This window comes from Pelobates fuscus, chromosome 1, assembly GCF_036172605.1.
Source record: "Pelobates fuscus isolate aPelFus1 chromosome 1, aPelFus1.pri, whole genome shotgun sequence".
NCBI lineage: Eukaryota > Metazoa > Chordata > Amphibia > Anura > Pelobatidae > Pelobates > Pelobates fuscus.
In genome coordinates, this window is record NC_086317.1 from 185381186 (window position 1) to 185401621 (window position 20436).

At 46.5% G+C, this 20436-nt stretch overlaps 1 protein-coding gene across 1 annotated transcript in view; it reads right to left on the reverse strand.

Annotated features, from left to right (window-relative positions):
- Positions 1-20436, reverse strand: part of TNNI1 (troponin I1, slow skeletal type) — a 281023-nt gene that overhangs the window by 226998 nt on the left and 33589 nt on the right. The gene's annotated exons all lie outside the window — the stretch shown is intronic.

The following is a 20436-nucleotide window of genomic DNA, read 5'->3' on the forward strand; positions in this document are numbered from 1 at the left end:
GGGGTTGTAGCGGCAGTATTGTTGGGATATAGGGCCAGAATTGTGGTGATGTGGGAAGTATTAGGGGAAGATAGGAGAAGTATTTATGGGGTGGTAGATGCAGCATTGCAGGGATAGGAGCAGTATTGTTGGATGGTAGGGAACGTATTGTGGGGTGGTATGGGGAAGTATTGTGGGGGACAGGTGCAATATTGTGGGGTGGTAGGGGAAGTATTGTGTGAGATTGGAACAATATTGTGGGGTGGTAGGGGCACTATTGTGGGGGAGTGGGCTTTAGTGGGAGGAAAGGGCAGCAGTGTGGATGGTGGGGGCCGTATTAGGGGGATAGGAGAAGTATTGTGGTGTAGTAGGGGTAGTATTGTGGGGGAGTGGGACTTAAGTAGGGATAGAGACATTAATATTTGAAATTTAGTAGGGCGTAGGGTTAGTAATGTGGAGAATAGAATCAGTATTATGGGGCGGTAGGAGCAGTATTATGTGGGAGTGGGCTTTAGTGGGGGGGTAGGGCAGCAGTGTTGATGGTGGGGGCAGTATTAGGGGTATAGGAGGAGTATTATGGGGCTGTAAAAGCCATATTATGGAGGATATGAGCTGTATTGTGGGGTGGTAGGAGGAGTAGTATTGTGGTGGAGTGGGAGTTAAGTAGAGATAGGGACTTTAATATTGAGAATTTAGTAGGGCTTTGGTGTGGGGGGTAGGAGCAGTGGTATTGTTGAGTGGTGGGGCAGTATTGTGTGGTGTGGAGCATTGGGGCAGCATTGTGGGGACAGTAATAGGTGGTATAGGAGAGGTATTGTGGGTTGGTAGAGGCAGTATTGTAGGTATAGTGTAGAATATTACATATTCCATATGTTCCTATTCAAATACATATTAAGGTGTGTATGTCTAATGTCTAATGGATTAAAAAGAACAGATGGTGTTTGCTATTCTGTACCATGAGGACTCTGGAATATGCTGTATAGTGAGATTGGGGGTAGGGTCCTTATATGGGGAGTTTCCTTATATGGCCAGAGTGTAAATTAAAAGTTATGACATAATTTTACCTATTAAGAACTGAGGACAAAGGACTACGTTCTCTTCTACTCGTCACTCTCCTCTCCTGGTGTGTCCTGAATTGATGATATAAAGACAACTACGTAAAAAGATCTCTCACTCTCTGCAACGTCGCTAAGAAATACCATCTGTTAAGTATATTATTGTTTTGCTTTTTATAAAGAACGTCAGATTGCATATTCGTACTTTTTGGTTAAAATAGCTGTATATTAACCTGGCGGTAAAGACTTATTCAAAACAAATCAGATATAACATTGGCAAGCCAAGCCAGGCTTTTTTTTTTTTTTGGCCATTCACACTTTAATTAGGGGGGGGAGTAGTACAGAGGAAGAGAGGGAGGACAGATGGCATTACTTTTTGTGAAAGCAGCTTGAATTGAAGTGTGTGCAACCAGAAAAAGAAAAGAACTGTGTAAGAAGAAAAATATTTTTTTCAAATCACAAAGACTATTCCAAGATTATTTTCTACAACAGAGCAAAGCACATTATAAAGAAAACAGCACAAGATTCTACAAGCAATCACATGGCAGAGATTGGCAAGCGTCCAGAAGAAAATCCACAGTGCGCAGCTGTTCGAGTGAAGGCAGATAGTGTTGTGCATTAAAGACGATTTTGTCCAGTGAGTAATAATGGATTTTGTTACTGATATTGCAAAGAAAAGTCAACTTGATTTTGTATATTATAGCAACTATACACATGGTCAATTGTGGGCAAGTTTGTATGAGCAGTGTAAACAAGCATATGCAATTGATAATAAATTGTTATGTTTAAATAAAAAAGAAAAAGAATATTAGAAATGCTTTAAAATTGGTAGAAACATTTGACACAATATTTCTTAGAACATGAGTGTCTCAAACAAAATTGCAAGTAAAGGTGCAATATTTAAAAAGTACACAGACAGACATTAAAGAGAAATCTGTATGTGTAACATAAATTAAATCTACTAACTGTGATTGACTTCAAGCAGATGTTTTTGATTTGGCAGAACAATTGGATCTTAAATCAGAACTGATGTGTAAACTTAGAACTGAAGCCAAACAGTTGTGTGTGTTTACAAAGAGTGATCATAATTTGATACCAGAGCCGTAGATGTCACATTATGATTTGCAATGTAGACAATTGTTAGATAAGGCTGCAAAACTTAAATTAAAAATTCAAGAGCAGCTAATGAAAGTTACCAAAGATATTCCTCCACATAATCCATCAATGGATGCATTTGATAATGCAGACGTATTTGAGTATAACGTATCAAAACATAATTTGAATGACGAACAAAGGAACAGATTGTTTAAAATATGTCTGCCAACGTACATTGTACGTCGATTATCACCACCTATCAGTTCCCCCTCTGATGAAGATGGTGAACTGGTACATGGGAATGAGCAAGATAGATTGACAGTGTGGCGGCACCCCGAGAGGATGAGGGGTTTTGCCACAAGAGATGTTCTTTCCCCCTTTTCAGAGTGATGCTTTCCAAATCCCAAGGTTGGTATAGCTATGTAGCTCTTACAAAAGCTGGTGATTATAGCAGGTATAGCGGCTCCCTACATACATGAGATGAGACTCTATGTTCAGGGTAAGCAGGAACTGATTTATTGGTAGCCACACTGGCCTTTTATGTCAATCCCCATGCAAGGGGCACTCCCATCTGGAGCTGAGAGTAAACCACAGTAAAAACATATACACAATCACATTGGCTCTCAGGTCCAAGACACTCCCATACAAAGTAGACAATCCCTCCTCTGTACCTGGGAGATAATTGAGTCAAGCACTGTACTAAACTAAATTATCTCCAGGTACCGAAAAACATAATTTTTGCAACATACAAAAATTACCTTTAAAACACATGGAAACCCCAATATAGTCATATCTTCTAATAGCCCCGATCTGGGGGACCAACATATATAAAAATCACCCAGATTGGTTTAGGGGTTCAGGATTTCCATGGAAGTCTCAATTTGACTGACCGCACACAAGGCTCCAGCCCCAAAAGAGTTCCATGAAATCAAGCTATGCGGTCGGTCTCTTTCAGGAGTGACAAATATAATGAGTACCGAACGTAATGGTTCGTGAGTATAATCAGTCTTTCTGTAACATATTCACCCTCACCTCGTGGTGTCTGAGCTCAGTGGCCATGCGTCAGTGAACCTGACTCCTGCAGCATGTTGATGGGCGCTGGCCGCTGCGGTTCCACACCAAATTATAGCCCCATGTCTGACCACGTTGATGGCGATGTCGCCGGGTGTGTGATGTCACGTGTGAGATGCGCTCTGGGGTCAAAGGTGGTAAAGGGAAACGTATTTAAACTCCTTTCCTTAACCTTAACTCCTTAACCTTTCCTCATTGCCCTGTCATGGTTTCTCTAGTGGTTGTCCGAGAGTGTGTTTCTGAGCGTTTATATTCTGGTTATTGACTTTGGCTTTATTTGACTTCCCTGTATTCTGGTATCCCTGACTTTTGGCTTTCCCTCATTGTTGTGTCTCATTCTGTGTCCCCAATTTCGGCAAGTATTCTGACTATTCTTTGGTACCTTAAGACCGGCCAAAGGTCATATGAGGAGTACTTGTCCCATACGTCCGGAAAACCTCCGCACCTAAGAACCTTAAGGGGACAGGTCTTAGGTGTGATGGATACGTCCTCTGGGAATAACAAAAATATATTCCTCCTTGATATTACGGTCAAATGTAAGAAAACTAACTTTCATGCAAAGCCCTGATGGACTCAGGTGTGGCAGGAAACTTAATTGATGTACATTTTGTTAAAAAAAAAATGCTATACCGATCAAGGAGAGATTATCACCTCTGGCCGTTGCGGCTATTGACGGGAGACCTCTCTCTCAACCCTTAATTACCCACAAAACCTTGCCCATTAACATTTCCATTGGTGCCTTACATAAGGAAGACATAATTAATAAGTAATTGCTTCTCCTTCTTGCCCCATCATATTAGGCTTTTCATGGCTTATTATGCATAACCCTCATGTTGACTGGGCAAAAGGGTAAATATTGGAATGGGCCCTCCATCACCAATATGAAACGCAAGGGGCAGTACGATATGGTCTAAGGAGGCTAGAGAACAAAGATTTGCCTCTGCTGACATATTAATACATTCCGACACTAGCAAACCTTCATACTGGAGGTTGACGCCTCCAAAACTGGGGTTCTCTCTCAGAGGGAAAGTCAGGATACCCCTTTGCATCCATGTGGGTACTTTTCTATTATGCTTTATTATGATATTGACAATAGAGCATTGTTGGCCATAATACTAGCTCTTAAAGAATGGCAACATCTTTTAGAGGGTTCCAAGGACCCCCTTTTGATCATTGTAGCGGAATGTATTAAGCCTGTCCTGTAACATGCTGTAACGGACCGTTTCAGCATAAAAGGGGAAAAATCAGTTTAGGCGATAATCCCCTTTTCTAGAGACAGGCACAGCTACTGCAGAACACCAAACTCCCGATCTGGATACGAAATAACACTCCGAACTGGAACAGCTGAACAAGAAAAGCATACAATCCGCTTACACTCTTGGCAGTCAGCTTACAATCCAATTCCCCCCAAGAACGAGACGACACTTCATTTTGAGGGTTAAGCAGGAACTCTAGACTGGGACACCCAGTCTGGCTTTTATTTCCAACTCACACATACAGGCCACACCCAGGGGGAGGCATAAAAGAACCAATGACATAGATGTTACCTCCCACACATCCCCTCCCCTTAGTGTGACACATAATCCCATTATGCATACAGAGTAAAATATACTTTTACACAACTTTCATAACTTTAAAACCATACATCATATTCACATAAAAATACATATCCACAATCAATCCATTCAGGGGAACAACATATTAAAAAATGGCATGAATCCGAACAGGGGTTTAAAAGTTACTAAAAGTATATTTTGGGCCCTGGCTTGCAGCATGGCACAATCTGGCTCAAACAGAAGTAAAACATCCCCCACAATGCATCCCGGCTTCCTCCCTTCTGCCCTGGAGATAATTGGAGAAGTAATCCAATTATCTAGGACTAGAGTCAGACTCCATTAACCACATGGTTGCAAAAAGACAGTAAAAGACATAAAATTACATACTGATACATTTAACACATAAAACACACATTTCTACATATCCCCAGTTTAACTGAACACATAAATACCTACATAATATTTAAGACAGTATTACTGTGATATGTTACAAAGTCTTAAAGGGAGATTAGTCCCAAAAGTCCCAATATGTCCATCGCTGATTTTAAAGGGCCAGTAGCAGCAATATAAATTATTACATGCCCAAATATAGTGTTTATAGAGCAATATGTCCATGGGCCGTAGTCGCAGGGCAGAAGGCTAGCAGCCAGGCCTCTCCAGTTCACAGTGGCGAAGCTGGTTTCGCCACACATGCCTATGTGACTGTATTCGTTATTGTATTCGTGTATATCTGTATAATTTCGTATGTGGGTTCCGAACCATCAGACCACCCCAGTGAGAAGTGTGCACCTCGTTAGGCGTTCAAACCGCAGCTTAATATGTAATTGTTAATGCCTGGGTGGCCGCTGTTCGGTATAAGAACCACGTGCGGCGGCCATCTTACGCATAAAAATCTCAGCGGTGTTTGGTCGTCGAGTGTCTGGAACTCAAATCGGACACTCAAACAACCGAACACCGCTGAGACCTCCAGAGCTCCGTAACTACCGAACGGAGAGACCTAACGAACTCCCATTCGGTAGAAACAAAGTACCGACCAAGGGAACTCTAATACATGTGAATTTAAGTATGGATGGCAAGGATTACTATATGTTTTTACTGCCGAACGGAGACCGACCGCAGGGCCCAAACACATGGAACTCTTTTCGGATACCACCTCGTGTGTGGTCAGTCAAACTTCACCCTCCATCTAACTCCCGAACTCCTGGTCCGATCTGGGTGAATTTTGGATATATTCTTCACCCAGATCAGGGCTACCTGGCGGTACCCTAAGATTTATGCTATGTACTAGTTTAGGGGTACATCCAGGTTTGGGGTAAATGTACAGTATAGTTAAGGGGATTATGAGTCACTCTGAGGGGAGGAGATGTGTGGGAGGTAACGGTTATATTATTGGTTACTGTCCTAATTACTGTGAATCCCTCCCTTGCATGAGAGAATGCTTTATAAGGAGACTGTGTGGATTAAAAGTCTGTTCTGTTCCTGATGCTGTGTGTCGTCCAGTTATTGGGAGTGCTGTTGGGATATTATTGGATTGTTTTGCCTGCTGAAAGTACTACTCTATGGATTTATAATACTTGTTCCTGAGCCTCACTGGGATCTAAAGTGGAGTTAACCTGTGAAATATCAGACCTCCGCTACAATCATTACTGACCACAAGAATTTGGCCTATATAGGGGATGTCAAACGACTATCTTCCAGAAAGGCTAGATGGTCTCTGTTACTTTCTCGCTTTAACTTTTTGATAACTTACAGACCTGGTCCCAAAAATGTAAAGGTGGACTGTGATAGACCTCCCAGTCAGAGATGTGTTAATCTGTTTATGCAACCCTTTTCCCTTTATTCATCTGTTTCCCTGCTTTATTTCATTCAAGCGAACAATCTACCAAAAGACCGACCATCCAGCAGGGAAGTGTGCTGCTTGTTAACCCTTTTGACCCCCTTTCACACTGTGGTTAACCACAGACACTTCCATCTCCCGAACGGTTGGCTGGATGGTCGTCGTTTGTATGAACGAACACCTGGCGGCAGCCATCTTAAACTATCGAGCGCCCAGCAGTGTTTTGTCGTCTACCACATGGAACTATTTTCGGTCACTGTTTCACACGAGCACCGCTGGGACTTCCAGACTTCCATCATTTCGTTTAGATTCATACGAACGCAGTGGCGTTCGGTACTTTGAAACTCACGAACCAGAACGACCCTGAGGACTAAAAACCATGAAACTGATGCTAGACAGATTTATGCCAAACGGTCGGTGAAAACATTTAAACCTCATGGCGATCTGACTGTTTTCATTGGATCTGAGCACTTTTCGGACATATTGAGCACTCAGACCCAAGCTATCTGTGTTTTTGTTGCAGTTAAACTTTTACCTGGAGATAATTAAGTTTACTACGGCCACTAAACCCAATTATCTGCAGGATAGAGAGGAGGGATTTTACTGTTTATGTGGGAGTGTTTCACATTGTATTGTATTTTTGATTGGCTACTGTATTCCAGTCCTCCACAAGGTCCCTGTGGGAATATCCCTTGCTGGAGGACCTGCATAAAAGCCAGCCTGTGGCACTCATTAAACCAGTTCATGCTTGACCCTCAACACAGAGCCTCGTCTCGTGCTTGGGGGGATATTTCTTCAAGGTTCCTGTTCAGCGCTTGGAATTATTCGATAGTAGACTTCATACTTGGGGGAAAGAACATCTTTTGATGGCGTTAACCCCTACTCATACCCCGGGTGCCGTCACATCTGGAGGCAAGTGGTGGGATGGTTCTTTCACCCCAGAAGGACAGCTACAAGGCGACCTAAGCGAATGGAGACATATTATGGACAACTAAAGAGATCTACCGTCAAGGATTTGCTAGAGAGTCATGTCCGCCCCGGCTAGTAACTGCAAGAAGAGGGACATTATTGCTGACTTGCTTGAAACGGATTAAGCCGAAAATGTGCCCAAACCAGCTAGTTCAACCGAAGAGGCATTCTTCGACCGTGCCGTTCAGATGAGGTTAGCACAATATGGGTCGATTCCCCCAGCCGAAATAATATCCCAAGTAATGGCTGCCATGGATGCTGATGCTCGGGACTGGCGCCAGACTCAGCAAAGAGGTGCTGCAGCAGCAGAAGTACCAGCCGTTCCGGTGGAGAAAAAGAAAGTACATTTTACCGCTTTTAAAAATGTTGTGCAAGCTGAAGTAGAAATTGATGGGTACCTTGCTGACTTCGAGCGACAATGTGCCCTTCACAGAGTACCCACTGACGAATGGGTCACGACTTTATCTGGGAAACTGTCTGGGCGCGCAAGTGAAACCTTCCGGGCTATTCCTGACGAAGATGTGGAAGAGTATGTGCTTGTGAAAGAAGCTTTATTGGCCAGGTATTCTGTGACTTCTGAGGCATACCTGAGGCGATTCCTTGATTCTAAAAAGCAGACTAGTGACTCTTACACAGAGTGGGCTTGCCGCCTACATCGCACGGCATCCCACTGGGTCAATGGATGCCAGGCGGTATCCGGGGAAGAGGTGCTGCAGTTATTCTTGTTGGAGCACTTCTACAACACACTGGTGTCAGAGATCTGGAAGTGGATTAGAGACAGGAGACCTCTCACCCTGCCTGAAGCAGCCCGTCTGGCAGATGAGTATACAGATGCCCGTAAGACAGACAACTCTGTGGTCAAAGCCGTTCCACGACCAGAATACTGACTCAACCTACTACCTTCTGAGGTCCACCCCGGTATACCCAGAACAAAAACAACCAGACATGCAAGTGCTTCCGATGTGATCAAGTCGGACACATTCGGCAAGACTGCCCTTTGGATCCTTCCCAGCAGTCTCAGTCCCTGAGGAGGCCGGGTGGGGGAATCCTTGTGCGCCAACCCCTGCTGCTCACTGCATCAAGGTGGGGAACACAGCAGAAGAGCACTGGGGAGTTTTACATGAAGCTGACCCTGTTCATTCAGCTGCCTAGGATAATAGGCAGCAACACAGACAGATTGTCCTTGTTAATGGAAAAGCAGCCAATGGGCTAAGGGACACTGGAGCTACTCTGACCTTGCTTCAGCGTCATCTGATTACAGTGAGTGAACACACGGGGCACACTGTGGCTGTTCAAGTAGCTGGGGGAGCCATCTACCGCCTACCCACTGCCCGCATCCACCTGGATTGGGGAGTTGGTTCTAGACAAGTGAATGTGGGCATCATGAAGGACTTACCGGTTGACGTCCTATTGGGGAATGATCCGGCCCTCCTTGTTTCTGCCTACGCCCCGCAGGACCCAGCTGAAGCTAACCCAGACCTGTGCTACTGAAATTAGACCACCTGTTGCGGAGACCCAGGTAAGGACACCCACCCTGACTATTACCTTAGACTATTACCTTAGAGCAGGCCCAACTAGGCTGGGATACCCAGGAGGATCCGACCCTTCAGAAGTATAGGTACAAAGCAGACACCCAGGAGAGGGGAGCAGATGGGAAACGCTATGAGTAGGTGGGGGATAGGTTATACAGGATTCTTTAGAAACCTACAGTAGGTAGGGCCCCTTCGCAGAAACGGCAGCTGTGATTGGCCAGTGCAGCATGTGACCCAGACTCTATATATAAGCTGGAGTCACGTAGCGCCGCACGTCACATGAGCTCTTATTAGTGTAGGGAGAGGATGCTGCCGCTTTCAGGGACATATTAGGAAAGAATTCTGCAAACTAGTACATTAGTGGGGTGCACTTCATATCTGAGAGTCAAATAGAAGCATCAAATACAGTGGTTACAGTGGTTACATCAGAGTTTTAAAAAGTCAATTTGTTTTTTGTGCTAAATAGTACATTTGGGGTGTGCACTTCATATCTGAGAGTCAAATAGAAGCGTCAAATACTGCTGTCACAATGCAGTTTTAAAACTTAAAATGTTTGGGGTGCTAAAAAGTACATTAGTGGGGTGCACTTCATATCTGAGAGTCAAATAGAAGTGTCTAATAGTGCGGTTACAACGCAGTTGTAAACATTCTTATTTTCTGGGTGCTAATCTGCTAAATAGTAGATTTGGGCCCTGCAGGGCCGGCGCTACCATAAGGCGGCCCAGGCGGCCGCCTTAGGGCGCACCGGCCCTGGGGGCGCAAAATCAGGCTGACCGGAAGGAGGGAAGCGCACTGCGCTCCCCTCCAACCGACGACCTGTTGTAGCGTGGCCGAGCGCCCGGTTCTGCGCGCGCGCGAGGGAGCACTCTCCCATGTGTGCTTCCTCTTCAGCTCCCTCGCGCGCCGCATACTGATACCGGAGCCGGAAGATGACGTCATCTTCCGGCGCCGGCATCCCTACGCGGCGCGCGAGGGAGCTGAAGAGGAAGCACACATGGGAGAGTGCTCCCTCGCGCCCGCCCGGGAGCCAGCCAGCCAGCCAGCCAGGGAGGGAGGGAGGGAGGGAGCCAGCCAGCCAGCCAGCCAGGGAGGGAGCCAGCCAGCCAAGGAGCCCAGGAGCCCAGCAGCACCACTGGACCCCAGGGAATCCCTTCAGCACTCCAAAAAGGTAAGGAGGCTGAGGGATTAAATTAAAAAAAAAAAACATGTGTTAGTGTGAGTGTGTGTCTGCTAGTGAGTGTTAGTGTGAGTGTGTGTCTGCTAGTGAGTGTCAGTGTGTGTGTCTGCTAGTGAGTGTCAGTGTGTGTGTTTGCTAGTGAGTGTCAGTGTGTGTGTTTGCTAGTGAGTGTCAGTGAGTGTGTCTGCTAGTGTCAGTGAGTGTGTCTGCTAGTGTCAGTGAGTGTGTCTGCTAGTGTCAGTGTGTGTGTTTGCTAGTGAGTGTCAGTGTGTGTGTTTGCTAGTGAGTGTCAGTGTGTGTGTTTGCTAGTGAGTGTCAGTGAGTGTGTCTGCTAGTGAGTGTCAGTGAGTGTGTCTGCTAGTGAGTGTCAGTGAGTGTGTCTGCTAGTGAGTGTCAGTAAGTGTGTTACTGTGTGTCTCTTACTGAGTGTGTTTGTTTGTGTATTAGTGAGTCTGTTTGATGTCTGTTAGTGAGTGTGTGTTTGTCAGTGAGAGTGTATGTTTTGTAAGTGAGTGTGTATGTATGTCTGTCGCTGAGTGTGTCTGTCAGTAAATGTGTGTGTCTGTTAGCTGGTGTGTATGCATCTGTTCGTGAGAGTGTGTGTGTGTCTTCAGCACTTACCTTTCTCTAGCGCCGGACTCCCTTGGCGCTGGGGATCCCTCCGCCTCTCAGCTCCGAATGCTCTTGCCGCGCACGCATTAAAACCGCCCATAGGAAAGCATTACTCAATGCTTTCCTATGGACGTTCAGTGTTTTAGAATAGTGGAAGCTCCTCTAGCGTCTGTCAGTGAGACATCCACTAGAGGCTGGATTAACCCTCGGTGAAACATAGCAGTTTCTCTGAAACTGTTATGTTTTCAGCTGCAGGGTTAAAACTAGAGGGACCTGACACCCAGACCACTTCATTGAGCTGATGTGATCTGGGTGTCTGTAGTGGTCCTTTAATTGTGTGTGCATCTGCATGCACTGGCGTACATACCGCGGTCGCAGGGGTCACAGCCCTGCAACCCCTGCGACCAGGTGCCCGCCGCCATGTGTTGGAGGGGGCGAGGATATGAATGACATCATATCCCTGCTCCCTGTGTACCACACAGCGCGGCTGGCGCCCTGTGATGGGGCTGGGCTGCAGGACAGGACTCCAAGGAGCCAGACAGCATGCATCCAGGGGACAAGATTGAACTAGTATGTAATTGTGTATGTCTCTGTATGTATGTATGTATGTATGTAGGTCTCTATATGCCTGTATGTCTTTGTATGCATGTTTCTGTATGCATGTATGTGTCTGTATGTTTCTGTATGCCTGTATGTCTCTGTATGTACAAATGTATGTGTCCGTATGCCTGTATGTCTCTGTATGTACAAATGTATGTGTCTGTATGCCTGTATGTCTTTGTACGTATGTGTCTGTATGCCTGTATGTCTTTGTATACCTGTATATATGTATGTGTCTGTATGACGGTATGTCTCTGTATGCATGTATGTCTTTGTATGCCTGTATGTATGTATGTATGTGTCTGTATGCCTGGATGTCTCTGTATGTATGTTTCTGTATGTCTGTCTATGTATGTATGTGTCTGTATGACGGTATGCCTCTGTATGTATGTCTATATGCCTGCATGTATGTCTCTGTCTGTGTCTGTATGTCTCTGTATGATTATTTCTGTGTTTGTATGAACCTTATTTTAAACGAGGGTGGGGGGCACCAAAATGCATCTTCGCCTGTGTAACTAAAAATCCTAGCACCGGTCCTGGGGCCCTGCATTTCATATCTGAGAGTCAAATAGAAGCGTCAAATACTGTGTTTACAGCGCAGTTTGACAAATTTCCATTTTTTTTCTCCATAGAAGTACATTTGGGGCGTGCTCTTCATATCTGAGAGTTAAATAGAAGCGTAAAATATAGTGATGTACCGAACTGTTCGCTGGCGAATAGTTCCCGGCGAACATAGCGTGTTCGCGTTCGCCACGGCGGGCGAACACATGCGCGGTTCGATCCGCCCCCTATTCGTCATCATTGAGCAAACTTTGACCCTGTGCCTCACGGTCAGCAAATTAGCAGCAGACCCTCCCTTCCAGACCCTCCCACCTCCCTCCCAGCATCCATTTTAGATTCATTCTGAAGCTGTAATCTTAGTGAGAGGAGGGAAAGTGTAGCTGCTGCTCATTAGATAGGGAAATTGATAGCTAGGCTAGGGTATTCAGTGTCCACTACAGTCCTGAAGGACTCATCTGATCTCTGCTGTAAGAACAGCACCCCAAAAAGCCCTTTTTAGGGCTAGAACATCAGTCTTTTTTTTTTTTCTGTGTAATGTAATTTCAGTTGCCTGCCTGCCAGCTTCTGTGTCAGGCTCACAGTGGATACTGTGCCCACTTGCCCAGTGCCACCACTCATATCTGGTGTCACAATAGCTTAAGCTTGCATTTAAAAACAAAAAAATGTTTTTCACTGTAATAGATTAAAGAGCAGTTAGCTGTCTGCCAGCTTCTGTGTCAGGCTCACAGTGGATACTGTGCCCACTTGCCCAGTGCCACCACTCATATATGGTGTGACTATAGCGTGCCTTTAAAAACAAAAAACGTTTTTCACTGTAAGCTAATAGCAGTTAGTTGTCTGCCAGCTTCTGTGTCAGGCTCACAGTGGATACTGTGCCCACTTGCCCAGTGCCACCACTCATATTTGGTGTCACAATAGCTTAATCTTGACATTTAAAAACAAAAAACATTTTTCACTGTTATAGATTGAAAAGCAGTTAGTTGTCTTCAAACGGGTGTCAGGCCTTCAGCGTGTACTCTGCCAACCTCAGCAAGTGCACTTTGCCACTCATATCTGGTGTGACTATAGTGTGCCTTTAAAAACAAAAAACTTTTTTCACTGTTATAGATTGAATAGCAGTTAGTTGTCTTCAAGCGGGTGTGTCAGGCCTACAGCGTGTACTCTGCCAACCTCTGCCACTGCACAGTGCCACTCATATCTGGTCTATGTCTCAGGCAGGCAGCATTACACACATGGATGTACGGTGTGATGATGATTATGTTGTACCCACTGCTGCTTCTTTTGCTGAGTTGTCAGATACAAGTGAAGCAGTTGATGATGACGATGCGTCCGTGGGTGCCCGCTCGGCAAGAAGAACAGGACGAAAGTTCAGATGGGGAGACAGAGAGGAGGAGGAGGAGGAGACGAGTTGGAAGTAGGGGGAGGTCGTCGCAAGGAGCTAGTGGCACAGTCAGACAGCATGCATCGGCACCCGGGGTCAGCTCGACAGCACGCCAATCAACGCATGCTGTGTCCACCACCAGTGTCACCGTCATTGCAGAGATCAGCAGTGTGGCATTTTTTTTTTGTGTGTCTGCCTCTGACAACAGTGATGCCATTTGCAACCTGTGCCAAAATAAACTGAGTCGTGGGAAGTCCAACACCCACCTAGGTACAACTGCTTTGCGTAGGCACATGATCGCACATCACAAACGCCTATGGGATCAACACATGAGTACAAGCAGCATACAAACGTAAAGCTGCCATCCTCCTCCTGGTACAGCATCTTCAGCCACGTCAACCACTGCTGTCCTCCTTGCCTCCTCTCAACCATCCGCCACTCCGTCTCTCGCCTTGAGCAGTTCCCGCTCATCTGCCCACAGTCAGGTGTCTGTCAAGGACATGTTTGAGAGTAAGAAGCCAATGTCAGAAAGTCACCCCCTTGCCCACCGTCTGACAGCTGGCTTGTCCGAACTATTAGCCTACAAGCTTTTTTTTCTTTTTTTAATAATTTTTTTTTGCAGTGCAAAAAATCATAACAGCAGGCGTGTGGTGCCCCAATAGCATTCCTCACGCTGCTCATCAACATTTTTTACAACGGTGTTTTCATAAATCCGTGCACATTTTATAGTTATTTATGTCGAGATTGTCCACGTTTACACATTACACTGAGTATACAATTAAAATGTGGTCCTAGTTTAGCTGAGCAGGTCTAACGAAACCTTGGCGGCACAATGCGTTATAAACTTGAATAGAAAACATCTTTAAGCCAACTATGTTTTCACTAAGCTTAGTGAAAAACTAACATTAACGAGTCGGATTAAACGCACTCTGCACTCGAGGTATGATCTGTTTAAATGACCCCACTCTGGGCCCTAAATGGTAAAACGTTTCACATGGGTATACGAAAGGTACACATGGCAATTAAAATCAGAAAATATGTAAAACATTTTTAGATATACTGGAAATTAGTACACCAATACGATTAAGCACGTTGATTAATAAAATAAAGAAATGTTAATCTATCAAAGTGGCTTGAGAAAATATATGTTTAAAAAGATACAAAAACATCAAAATCTGTTTATAAAAAAGAAATACTGCCTTAAAATTCAAAATGCAAGTATTAATATTAGCACGCACAAGCTATCTACCAAATGTGAACAATTATTATTTAGCTTTTCTGGCAACTAAAAGTAACATACTACAGAGTTTACTATATTCAGTGCAATATCTAAAGGAAGTACTGGCTAAAAAATTCAATAATGAGGCGTTCAAAAAATTTGTAGCTATTGGGACACCGCAGTGGAAGGTACCCGTACGAAATTTCTTTGCACAAAAGGCAATCCCCAACCTGTACTCGATTGTGCAAAAGGAAGTAATGGCATGTCTGGCACACAGTGTTGGGGCAAGGGTCCATCTGACCACTGCAAAGCATGGTCAGGGCAGGTATATCACCTACACTGCGCATTGGGTAAACCTGCTGACGGCTGCCAAGCATGGAATGCGTGGCTCTGCAGAGGAGTTGGTGACACCGCCATGACTTGCAGGCAGGCCTGCTGCCACCTCCTCTACTCCTCCTACTCCATCCTCTTCCATAACCTCCTCGGCTGAGTCCTCTTCTGCTGCTGCGTCTTGCTCCACATCAATGGAACCCCCCAGTTCCCCAGGTACTATTCCACATCCCTATTCTGCTCTGTGTCAGTGTGTATCAGGGGCTCTGAGGACAGGTGTCAATCCATTCTGCGAAGTGACCCTATGTAGGGGGAACAGTCTCTATTCTGCTCTGTGTCAGTGTGTATCAGGGATCCTTAGGATAGGTGTGAATCCATATCTGCCAAGTGACCCTATGTAGGGGGTACAGTCCCTATTCTGCTCTGTGTGAGGAGGAGGAACAGGAAATGAGTAGCTCAACATCCAACCTTGTGCAAATGGAGTATTTCACGCTGTCGTGCCTGTTGAGGGACCCTTGTATAAAAAGGCTGAAGGAGAACGACCTGTACTTGGTGTCCACGCTACTAGACCCCCGGTATAAGCAGACAGTGGCGGAAATGTTACCGAATTACAAGTCGGAAAGGATGCAGCATTTGCTAAATAAATTAAAAAGTATGCTTTACACAGCGTATAAGGGTGATGTCACAGCACAACAGGAATCTAACAGGGGAAGAGGTGAAAGTCATCCACCTCCTCCCACGACCACGCCATATCTGCCAAGTGACCCTATGTAGGGGGAACAGTCTCTATTCTGCTCTGTGCCAGTGTGTATCAGGGATCATTAGGGTTGGTGTCAATCCATATCTGCCAAGTGACCCTATGTAGGGGGAACAGTCCCTATTCTGCTCTGTGTTAGTGTGTATCAGGGATCCTTAGGATAGGTGTCAATCCATATCTGTCAAGTGACCCTATGTAGGGTGAACAGTCCCTATTCTGCTCTGTGTCAGTGTGTATCAGGGATCCTTAGGATAGGTGTCAATCCATTCTGCGAAGTGACCCTATGCAGGGGGGACAGTCTCTATTCTGCTCTGTGTCAGTGTGTATCAGGGGCTTTGAGGACAGGTGTCAATCCATATCTGCCAAGTGACCCTATGTAGGGTGAACAGTCCCTATTCTGCTCTGTGTCAGTGTGTTATCAGGGATCCTTAGGATAGGTGTCAATCCATATCTGCCAAGTGACCCTATGTAGGGGGAACAGTCTCTTTTCTGCTCTGTGTCAGTGTGTATCAGGGATCCTTAGGATAGGTGTGAATCCATATCTGCCAAGTGACCCTATGTAGGGGGTACAGTCTCTATTCTGCTCTGTGTTAGTGTGTATCAGGGATCCTTAGGATAGGTGTCAATCCATATCTGTCAAGTGGTGCTAAACTACTAAATAGTAAATTTGGGGCATGCTCTTCATATCTGAGAGTCAAATAGAACCGTCAAATAGTGCTGTGACATAGCAGTTTTAAACATTCACATTTTTTGGCTGCTAAATAGTACATTTGCGGCCTATGGTGCACTTCATATCTGAGAGTCAAATAAAACCGTCAAATATTGTGCTTACATTGCAGTTGTAAAAATTCTAATTCTTTAGGTGCTAAAAAGTCAACTTGGTGCCTGCACTTCATATCTGACCGTCAAATAGAACCGTCAAACACTGTGCTTACAGCGCACTTTGAAAAATTCTAATTGTTTTGGGTGCTAATGCTAAATAGTACATTTGCGTCCTGCGCTGCACTTCATATTTGAGAGTCAAATAGAACCGTCAAACACTGTGCTTACAGCGCACTTTGAAAAGTTCAAATTGTTTTGGATGCTAAATAGTACATTTGCGTCCTGCGGTGCAATTCTTGCAGTCCAATAAACAAAAACAATTGTTGACCAATGGCGGTTACATTGTTGCCTGACATAAAACATCTGTTAGTTTGGTGGGTGAACGCAAAGAATGAGGAGAGAGTCAAATAAGGGACGTGGCCCTGGTCGTGGTGCTGCTGGTGTTGGTGAAGCTCCTGTTGCAACGAGAGGACGTGGTCGATCTGTGCCAGCTACACGCACAAGTGAAACACCTTTCTCAGGTGCAAGTATGCGACAGAACCTTCAGCGTTATATGGTAGGCCCAAATGCTTCTCTACGAATGGTGAGGCCAGAACAAGTACCAGCAATAGTAGATTGGATGGCTGACCGTGCCTCCAGTTCCTTCACATTGTCTCCCACCCAGTCCCCTGCTGAAAGCTCAGAGTTGACACCTGCAGCCAATGGCCATCTGTCTTTCACCTCACCGCCTTGCAAATCAGCCAAGCAGTCTGAGCCACAAGTCATGCAGCAGTCTCTTATGCTTTTCGATGACCCTGTTGGTGGGGTTTCCGTGGGCCATCCATCTAGCCCTGCCCCAGAAGTGGAAGATATTGAGTGCACTAAAGCACAACCACTTATGTGTCAGGATGTGGACAGGTAATGACCACCGCAGCACATCTCTGATGATGATGAAACACAGGTGCCAACTACTGTGGCTTTCTGCAGTGTGCAGACCGGCAAGGGGGGCAGGGTTGAGGAGTGGGTGGAAGATGTGGAGGATGATGAGGTCCTAGACTCCACATGGAATGCGAGTGACGTGTACAGTTTGGAGGAAGAGGCGGTGGTCGCACAGAGGCATTGGCACAGCATAAGAGGGAGCAGGGTGCAAAAGCGGAGCGGCCATCCCCTAGACAGTGCATCTGCAGCCACCGCACTAAGGGACCGAGCACACCAAAGCCAGCTCAAAGAAGTTCCCAGGCGTGGCAGTTCTTCAGACAATGTGCTGACGACAAGACACGAGTGGTTTGGACGCTGTGCAATCATGGCCTGAAGCGAGGCATAAACGTGCTAAACCTGAGCACAACCTGCATGACCAGACATCTACATGCAAAGCACGAGCTGCAGTGGAGTAAGCACCTCAAAAACCAAGAAAGGTCTTAGGCTCCTCCTGCTTCCTCTTCTGCTGCTGTCTCAGCCTCTTCCTCCACCCCTGGAGTCACAGTGGCACCTGCCACCCTGCTAACAGAGGATGTGGCAGCAACGCCACCACGCCCGTCACTGTCCCCAAGCATCTCCACACGGTCTCATGGAAGCGTTCAGCTGTCCATCTCCCAAACACTGGAGAGTAAGAGGAAGTACCCCCTAGCCACACGTGATCCCTGGGCCTGAATGCCAGCATTTCAAAATTTGTGGCCTTTGAAATGCTGTCATTCTGTCTGGTGGAGACAGACAGTTTTAAAAACCTGATGGTGGTGGCTGTCCCCCACTACTTTTCCAGGCGAGCCATTCCTTCCCTGCACAACCAATTGGCGGACAAAATCAGGTGTGCACTGCACAACTACATCTGTGACAAGGTCCACATAACCACAGATACGTGGACCAGAAAGCACAGGCAGGGATGCTATATCTCCCTAACTGCACACTGGGCAAATGTAGTGGCGGCTGGGCCTGAGGCGGAAAGCAGTTTGGCGCATGACTCTCCGCCACCGAGGATTCCAGGGCATTTCTCTTTGCCTCCTGTTGCCTCCTTCTCCTACTCTACTTCCTCCTCCTCTACCACCACCTCATCCAGGCAGCGTAACACCTTCACCACCAACTTCAGCACAGCCAGGGGGAAACAACAGCAGACTGTTTTAAAACTAATATGTTTGGGGGGAAAAACCCACACCGCGCAGGAGCTGTGGTTGGGCATGGACAACAGACCGATGAGTGGTGGTTGCCACTGAGCCTCAAGCCCGGCCTGGTGGTGTGCGATAATGGGCGAAATCTCGTAGCAGCTCTGGGCCTAGCCGGTTTGATGCACATCCTTTGCCTGGCGCATGTGCTGGATTTGGTGGTGCAGAAATTCCTGAAAAACTACCCAGAGAGATCAGAACTGCTGCAGAAAGTGCACGCTTTTGGAGTTCTCACCCTGCTGCTGCTTGCCTGTCTGTGCTGCAGCGTAACTTTGGCCTTCCTGCTCACTGCCTAATATGTGACGTGCCCACAAGTTGGAACTTCACCTTGCACATGCTGGAGAGACTGTGCGAGCTGCAGCAGGCGATAGTGAAGTTTCAGATGCAGCACGCACGGGTCAGTCGCTCTGCGGAACAGCACCACTTCACCACCAATGAGTGGGCCTCCATGCAAGACCTGTGTGCCAATTTGCACTGTTTCAAGTACTCCACCCACATGGCCAGTGCCAATGACGCCGTTCTCAGCCTTACTATCCCGCTTCTATGTCTCCTTGAAAAAACACTTTGGGCGATGATGGAAGAGGATGTGGCACAGGAGGAAGAGGAGGAGGAAGAGAGGTCGTTTCCACGGTTATCAGGCCAGTCATTCACAAGTGGCTTGGAGGGTGGGTTCCTGCACCAGCATAGACCAGGGCACAGTTCGGGAGGATGAGGAACCGTGTTCACAGCAGGGTGGCACCCAACGCAGCTCGTGGGCATCACTGGAGTGTGGCTGGGGGGATAGGGAGGACACAGACGATACACCTCCCACAGAGGACAGCTTGTCCTTGCCTCTTGGCAGCCTGGCACACATGAGCGACTACATGCTGCAGTGCCACATTCTAAGTTGTGCTGATTACTGGGACAACGTGCTGTCCTTAATTCTCTCACTGGAGCGTGATCAGAAGATGCGCGACTACAAGTGCACGCTGGTAGACGCGCTGCTGAGGGCATTCCCAACTGACACTGGGGGCTCAGTGGAAGCACAAGGTGAAGGCAGAGGAGGAGGAAGAGGTCCCCAACACAGCTGGGGCATCGCCAGCACCTGAGAAGGCAGGGTTAGCATGGCCGAAATGTGGAAAGGTTTTGTCAGCACGCCACAACAACCAGCACCACCATCTGATATGGAACGTCTAGCAGGAGGCAGCATTTCAGCAACATGATGGAACAGTACGTGTGCACACGCCTACATGTACTGACTGATGGGTCTGCCCCATTCAACTTCTGGGTCTCCAAATTGGGCACATGGCCTGAGCTTGCCCTTTATACCTTGGAGGTGCTGGCCTGCCCTGCAGCCAGTGTATTGTCTGTATTGGCTATTGTGTGTTTAGCACGGCAGGGGGCGTTATCGCAGACAAACGCAGCCACCTGTCCACAGCCAATGTGGACAAGCTCACGTTTACTAAAATGAACCAGGCATGGATCCCACCAGACTTGTCTGTACCTTGTGCAGAATAGACATTTATACCGGCCTCACCCAGCCATTGTTATACTCAAGTGCACTTATTCTTTATCTTTTTTTATATGTCCCAATATTTTGGGGGCTACCCCAATAAAAAACAAAAAACAGTGTTCGCTACCTCCTCCTCCTCCACAGCCGCTCCCACCTACGCCACCACGGTCACCGCCTCCTCAACCTATGGGTCAGTTAGTATAAACTATGTACACAATAGAAGAGGCTTGTGAAGGCCTTTTCTCCATGCATCAGG